Raw genomic sequence first — 8,374 nt, 5'->3', positions numbered from 1 at the left:
CAAAAGCCCCAAGCTGCTGTTGGCTGGCGCTGGAGATTGCTGCCCTGCAGGTAGAGGATTTTCCTGACTCTGCCCATCTCCAGGAAAACATTTAAGGCCTGATGCCGGGAGACACACGGACAGAATTCCCTGCCATCAGGGCAGCTCCTGAGACCCCAACACCTCCCTAGGCCAGCTTGGATGGAGAGAAGCCGTGAGCCACGGGAGCCAGGTGGCAGAAACTCTGGACTCACTGAAAACCCTGGGAAGGATAGGGTGGTTTGGGCCAAGGTTTGGGGCCCGAGGACTGTCCATTATTCATTTAATCATATTTATTGAGCGCTTACTGCGTGCAGACTGTTCCTTCCCATAGATGATGTACTACTGCTCCTTTTTTAAAAAAAATGGTATTTGTTAAGCTCTTACTACGGGACAGGCACTGTACTAAGCACTGGGGCAGATCCTAGATAATCAGGCTGGACACAGTCCATATCCCACATGAGGCTCAAAGTCTTAATTTCCATTTCACAGATGGGGTAACTGAGGCACAGAGAAGTGAAGTGACTTGCCCACCGTCACACAGCAGACAAGTGGAGGCGCCAGAATTAGAACCCATGTCCTCTTACTCCCAGGCCAGTGCTCTCTCCACTAGGCCATGTTGTTGCTGATTTTTTGGTTTTTGTCAATTGTACCCTTTGGTCTCCAGAGTGCCTGCCCTCCTCCCTGAGCCCAGCCCCCCACGCTATTCAGAGTGTGTGCCCCCTGGGGGACCCTCTTTGAGGGTTGCATGAGAAACACTCTGGAGGGGGTCTCCAAGTCAGTGAGGACTGACCCCAACTTTCAGGGGGGCCCCGGAATACCCCGAGGTCTTCTGGTGGAACTAGTGAAGCAGCGTGTCTTCGTGGAAAGATCCCAGACTTGGGAGTCAGAGGCTGTGGGTTCTAATCCCAGCTCCACCACTTGTCCGCTGTGTGACGTTGGGCAAGTCACTTAACTTCTCTGGGCCTGTTATCTCATCTGTAAAATCTGTGAGCCCCACATGGGACAACCTGATTACTTTGTATCTATCCCAAAGCTTAGAACAGTGCTTGGCACACAGTAAGCGCTTAACAAATACCATCATTATTATCATTATTATTACTGGTAAGAGCATAGAACTCAAGAAAACTGAGTTCTAATCCCCACTCCGGTGTTGCCCTACTGTGTGCCCTGGGGCAAACCCCTTAACTTCTCAGTGCCTCAGTAACCTCGTCCATAAAATGAGAATTAAAAGACTGTGAGCCCCCCATATAATAATAATAATAATAATTTGGGTATTTGTTAAGCACTTACTATGTGCAAAACACGGTTCTAAGTGCTGGGGAGGATACAAGGTGATCAGGTGGTCCCATGTGGGGCTCACAATCTTAATCCCCATTTTACAGATGAGGTAACTGAGGCACAGAGAAGTGAAGTGACTTGCCCAAAGTCACCCAGCTGACAAGTGGCGGAGCTGGGATTTGAACCCATGACCTCCGACTCCCAAGTCTGTGCTCTTTCCACTGAGCCACACTGCTTCTCCATATGGGACAGGGGATGTGCCCAACTGGATTTGCTTGTATCTACCCCAGCTCTTGGTACAGTGCCTGGCACATACTAAGTGATCAACAAATGCCATTATTATTATTTTTGTTATTATTACCATTGTTGTTATTAGACAGTGTGGACCATGTGGAATAAAATCTGTGTCTGAACTAATCCTTTTCTATCTACCCCAGTGCTTAGCATAATGTCTGGCACTGCGACTGTCTTTAGTATCAATACTATTGTGACCACCTGGAGGGCAAAGTTCAACTACTCAGCAATTGTCCAGGTTCAGATTTTCAGTGGCCCTAATGAGCAGGAGTCTCCTGTGAGACTGTGCCTCCCAGTGCCTTCCTCTAGAATGTAAGCTCGTTTGCAAGGAAAGGAAATGTGTGTTTATTGTTCTATTGTATTCTCCCAAGCATTTAGTACCGTGCTCTGCACAAGGTAAGTGCTCAGTAAATACGATTGACTGCCTGACTGACTCCCAAGCCCCATGGTGAGGCCATGAAGTTTCAAGTCATTTAAGAGACAGCAGGGTGGCAAGTCTCCCCAGACTGGGGAAAGGGAATCAAGTTCAGATAGTAACATTTCCCCAGGATCCCTAGGACCTGCTGAGGGCATGGATTTGGACGTTCTGGAAACTTCTTTTCCTTCTTTTAAAGAAAAGAGTTACTGCAAGCCCTCTTCATTACCATTTAATTGTTCAAACTTCTTTTCTCCATTTTTCTGCCCTGAGACAGATTTTTGAAATGAGGTCAATATTTTAGCCGTTTTGAAGTCGTTCATTTCCTGCCATGCTCATTTATTAGCAGGTTTTCACCCGTTGAGGTCGGTTTCTGGTATCCTGGCCAGAGCCTCTGCCTGCCCGTCTTTCCAACCCCGTGGCTAACATTATCTCATCCATTTTCATCGCCATCGTTACCATCATCGTCGTTGTCATTCTCCTTCAGCCACTAATCTTACCACCCCACCCACCTCTTGGGGGGCAGGGAGAGTCCTCACCCTTTCTTCCATCTCCAGAACCTGGTTTTCTTTGTCCTAAATGCTTGCCCCAGACCCTGTTCTCCAGCAACTTTCCTATCACTGTTGGCACCATCACCATCTTCCCTGTCTCACAAGCCCATAATCTTGGGGTTCTCCTCAACTCATCTCTCTCATTCAACCCAAATATTCAATCTGTCACCAAATCCTGTCAGTTCTACCTTCACGACATTGCTAAAATCCACCCCTACTTCTCCATCCAAACCGCTACCGCACCGATTCTATTCCGCCTTGACCTCCCCGCTGACCTCCGCACCTTCATCCTCTCTTCTTTCCAGTCAGTATTTCACTCTACTGCTCATATCATTAAATTATTCTACACACATCTCCCCAATCCTCAAAATGCTCCAAAAGTTGCCCATCAAAGAGAAATTCCTTACCATCAATTTTGAGGCATTCATTCATTCAATCTTATTGACTGAGCGCTTACTGTGTGCAGAGCACTGTATTAAGCATTTGGGAAGCACAAAGCACTAACATATAGAGACAGTCCCTACCCAACAACGGGCTCACAGTCTAGAAGGGGGCACCCAATCAGCATTCTCCCTCCTATTTTACCTACTTAATCTACTACAATTCAGCCTGTATGCTTCATTCCTCAATTGCCAACCTACTATTTGTACCTCAGACTCATCTCTCGCAACACTGACCTCTTTTTCACATCCTCCCTCTGTCCTGGAACTACCTAAACCCTCAAGTGACCTTTCTTGACTCAGCCCTCACTTCTCTGCCTAAGCCCTCCCTTCTATGTTGCCTAGGTACTTGGGTCTGTACTCCTTTGAACACATTGCTATTCACCCACCATCCTCCCCCACGGAACTAAAGTACAGCTTCTTGGGGGCGGAGGCCGGAGACAGAGGAGGCAGAGGAAGAACCGAAGCGGTTCTGTTCCCAGCTCCTTCGGGGATCGTGCCCACCTGGGGCATTCCCCTCCATAACTCCCAGCCCCTACGGCCACCGCTCATCTGGGGGACCAAGTTCCATAGTCATTTTGAATGACCGATTTGGTCATTTAGTGCTGCTTTGTTTTCCCCTGTCGTTCTTCTGTCAGTTTTCTATTTAGATTGTGAAACAGCAAGGCCTAGGACCTAAATTCTAGTCCTGGCTCTACTACTCATCTGCCAGGTGGCCTTGGGCAAATCACTTTGCTTCTCTGGGCCTCAGTTCCCTCATCTGTAAAATGGAAGCTAAGAAAGTGAGCCCCATGTGGGTCAGGGACCGCGTCCATCCGATTTGCTTGTATCTACCCCAGCACTTAGTACGGTGCCTGGCACATAGTAAGCATTTAACAAATGTCAGTTATTATTTTGAGCTTCTGTTTCTACCTTCCACCCCACCGCAGGTCAGGGACCAGGTCTTGTATATTCCCCAGGGCTTACCACAATGCTCTGCACTTAATAACGTCCTCCCTGCTCACCTTTCCACATCCCCCACTCCCTTCCGCATCACCCTGACTTGCTCCCTTTGCTCTCTTCGCCCCCTCCAGCCCCATAGCACTTAAGTATATTTCTGTAATTTTATTTATTTATACTGATGCCTGTTTACTTGGATTGATGTCTGTCTCTCCTCCCTCTAGACTGTGAGCTCGCTGTGGGCAGGGATTGTCTCTCTTTATTGCTGTATTGTACTTTCCAAGCACTTAATGCAGTGTTCTGCAGGCAGTCAGTAAGTGCTCAGTAAATGTGATTGAATGAATATGCGTTTCACAAACCCCATTACTACTACTTACCTGCCTCAGCCCACTGGGAGAAACGCTGCCTGCAAGTCTAAGGATTCTCGTTTTACCTATCCTGTTGGCTTTCCTGTTTATCCAGACTTATCAAATCCACATCTTGACCAAGTGCTCTCCAGATTTAGTGACTCTCCCTCTAAACCCTCCATAAGCTCCGCAGTGTGTATTTTAGCCTGGGATTTTGCAGCAGGTCCCATCAAGATGCTGACCTATATTTCAAGGAGAGAGGATGTCTGCATAAAGGTTGGAGGAAAGCAGGGAGCCCTGGCTTGGACTCACCCTCCATCTCGTCCCCGGATCTTTAGACCACTATAGTCCCCAGCCTGGTCAGCCCCTGACTTGACATTTTTGAATCTGGCCCCTTTTTTTCTGTAACGGTATTTAATAATGTTAAGCGCTTACTATGTGCAAAGCACTGTTCTAAGTGCTGGGGAGGTTACGAGATGATCAGGTTGTCCCACGGGGGGCTCACAGTTTTAATCCCCATTTTACTGATGAGATAACTGAGGCCCAGAGAAGTTAAGTGACTTGCCCAAGGTCACACAGCTGACACGTGGCAGAGCCGGGATTTGAACCCATGACCTCTGACTCCAAAGCCCGTGCTCTTTCCACTGAGCCACGCGTTAAGCGCTTACTATGTGCCAGGCACAGTACTGAGCGCTGGGGTAGATACAAGACAATTGGGTTGGACACAGTTCTGTCCCACATAGGGCTTACAGCCTTAGTCCCCATTCTACAGATGAGGGAACTGAAATATAGAGAAGTGAATAATAATAGTTAAGTGAAGTGACTTGTTCAAGGTCCCACAGCGGACATGTGGCGGAGTGGGGATTAGAACCCAGGTCTGCTGATTCCTGGGCCTGGGTTCTTTCCATTGGGTCACACTCCTTCTCTATTATTCATTCATTCATTTGATTGTATTTATTGAGCACTTACTGTGTGCAGAGCACCGTAGTAAACGCTTGGGAAGTACAAGTCGGCAACAGATAGAGATGGTCCCTACCCAACAATGGGCTCACAGTCTAGAAGGGGGAGTCAGACAACAAAAACCAAACATGTCCCCCAAACAAAATTATTGGAAAGGGACTAGGTTCTTGGAGGGCGGGAGTGTGATTGGTTTTCTCCAAGTGACGAAGAGTGTTTCTTTCTCAGCTTTCAGGTACCCATGTGCTTGTTCCAGGAGCCCCAAGGCCACACCTGTGTAAGCTGCCCAAAGGCAGAAGGGAGGAAGACGGGATCAGGGAAGGAGAGAAGGGTTTCTTCTGCCTGGTTGGGAGGTATGGAATCAGATATTCCCAGCTTTCAAGAAGGAGCCCCCTGAGGGAGAGAGCCAACAGGCGGGAGGTTTTCCAAGGGAATGGGAATGTGCTCTAGTGGATAGAGTTTGGCCTGGGAGTCAGAAGGACCTGGGTTCTAATCCCGACTCCGTCACGCATCTACTGTGTGACCTTGAGCAAGTCACTTTACTTCTCTGGGCCTCACTTACTTCATCTGTAAAATGGAGATTAAGGCTGTGAGCCCAGTGTGGGACTGACACTATGTCCAACCCAACTACCTTGTATCTACCCCAGCGCTTAGTACAGTGCTTGGTACATTGTCAGCACTTAACAAATACGCAATCATTATTCTCTCTAGACCGTAAGGTTGTTGTGGACAGGGAATGTGTCTGTTTATTGTTACACTGCACTCTCCCAAGGGCTTTAGTACGGTGATTTGCACACAGTAAGTGCTCAATAAATATGATTTATTGAATGAATGAATCAATCAATGGTGTTTAATCAGTGGCTGATCAGCTGCCAGATCTTTGTGGGTTACCAGGTGGTAATGGGGCTGTCCTACACCCTCCCGCAGATGGAGCACAAAGCAAGGATTCACTGGCTTGAGGTATGAGAACAGGCGGAGGAGATGTGGCTAGGAGAATCGGGTTTGGCAGCAAAGGGAAGGTAGGGGAGAAACTCATCATCATCACTGGTATTTACTGAGCACTTACTATGAATGAATGATGAATGATGAATCAGCATTGCTGGGACTGAAATGGCTAACACAGTACCCTGAAATGGCTAATGCAGTGACTGCTTCGAGAAGCAGCATGGCTCAGTGGAAAGAGCCCGGGCTTTGGAGTCAGAGGTCATGGGTTCAAATCCTGACTCCGCCACTTGTCAGCTGGGTGATTTTGGGCAAGTCGTTTAACTTCTCTGTGCCTCAGTTACCTCATCTGTAAAATGGAGATTAAGATTGTGAGCCCCATGTAGGACAATGGACTGTGTCCAACTTGATTAGCTTGTATCTACCCCATCCCTTGATGATGTTGACGTTTGTTAAGTGCTTACTGTATGCAAAGCACTGTTCTAAGCGCTGGGGAGGATACCAGGTGATCAGGGTGTCCCACGTGGGGCTCACAGTCTTAATCCCCATTCTACAGATGAGGCTACTGAGGCACAGAGAAGTCAAGTGACTTGCCCAAAGTCACACAGCTGGCAATTGGAGGAGCCAGGATTTGAACCCATTAACTGACTCTTAGTATCGTGCTTACCACAAAGTGAGCGCTAAAGAAATTCCATTTAAAAAAAAATCCAGCCAAAGAAGGGCCTTCCACAGGGAACCTCGAGGTAGCCTAAGTCCATTACTAGGATAAGTTCAGTCCGCAGTTAAGCCAGGACTTGGATTTGAAATCTCTGTTTCCATTTATTGTCACTAGTAGATCAGTTATTCCAAGCTAAGTAAGATTAGGATTTAAATACCCTTGCGTATGTAATAAATGCTTTTCTACCTTTTTTCTTAACCAATATCACAATTATTATTATTACTCTTTAAAGAGGGGTGTCTGGGAGGCCTGGCTGTTTGCGAACCCATTACCTTGGGAAGATCGTGCTAACGAATTGAGGAGGAAGATGAGGCAATTGACTGTCTTCTCCACACTGCTGCTCCCTGAGGGCAGGCCAACAGCAAGCTCCTCTCACCCTCCGAAAGCTCCCAGCGCCTCTTGAGAGTCCAGTCCTGTCGAGTCTACCATGGAAGCAGCCAGGCCTTGTGGATAGGGCACAGGCCAAGGAATCAAAACCTAGTGTATAACCACTGGGCAAGTCACTTCACTTCTCTGGGCCTCAGTTACCTCCTGTAAAATGGGGATTAATAATAATAATAATGGCATTTATTAAGTGCTTACTATGTGCAAAGCACTGTTCTAAGTGCTGAAGAGGTTACAAGATGATCAGGTTGTCCCACGGGGGGCTCACAGTCTTAATCCCCATTTTACAGATGAGGTAACTGAGGCCCAGAGAAATGAAGTGACTTGCCCAAGGTCACACAGCAGACAAGTGGCAGAGCCGGGATTAGAACCCATGACCTTCCGACTCCCAGATCCCCGCTCTATCCACTAAGCCATGCTGCTTCTCGGCATATTCAGAAGGACGTTCAGAAGGAGAGGGTGTCCGGTTCTGAGGAGCGGTTTAGGGTGAAATAAGAACCCTCCGACTTGGCTGTGAGATGTGTTGGACTGAGGAGCGGCTGAGGCGGAAATAAGAACCCTCGGACTTGGCTATGAGATACCAGTACTGAGGAGTGGCTCAGAATAAAAGAAAAAGCCTCAGACATGGCAGCGAGATGCGAATATCGAGGACCGGTTCAGAGAAAACTAAGAACCTTCGGACGTATCCGTGAGGTGCCGGGACTGAGGATGACTGAAAGGGAAACAAGAACTCTCGAACTCGGCTGTGAGGTGTGTTTTACTGAGAGGCTGAGGCTGAAACTAGAGCCAGCGCGGCTCAGTGGAAAAGAGCACGGGATTTGGAGTCAGAGGTCAAGGGTTCAAATTCCGGCTCTGCCAATTGTCAGCTGTGTGACTTTGGGCAAGTCACTTAACTTCTCTGGGCCCCAGTTATCTCATCTGTAAAATGAGGATGAAGACTATGAGCCCCCCGTGGGACAACCTGATCACCTTGTAACCTCCCCAGTGTTTAGAACAGTGCTTTGCACATAGTAAGTGCTTAATAAATGCCATTATTATTATTAACCCTGGACTTAGCTGTGAGGTGCCGGTACTGAGGAGCGGCTGAG

This window comes from Tachyglossus aculeatus, chromosome 5 (assembly GCF_015852505.1).
Source record: "Tachyglossus aculeatus isolate mTacAcu1 chromosome 5, mTacAcu1.pri, whole genome shotgun sequence".
Classification (NCBI taxonomy): domain Eukaryota; kingdom Metazoa; phylum Chordata; class Mammalia; order Monotremata; family Tachyglossidae; genus Tachyglossus; species Tachyglossus aculeatus.
The sequence above is the reverse complement of the archived record's forward strand: the minus strand, read 5'-3'. Positions refer to the sequence as shown.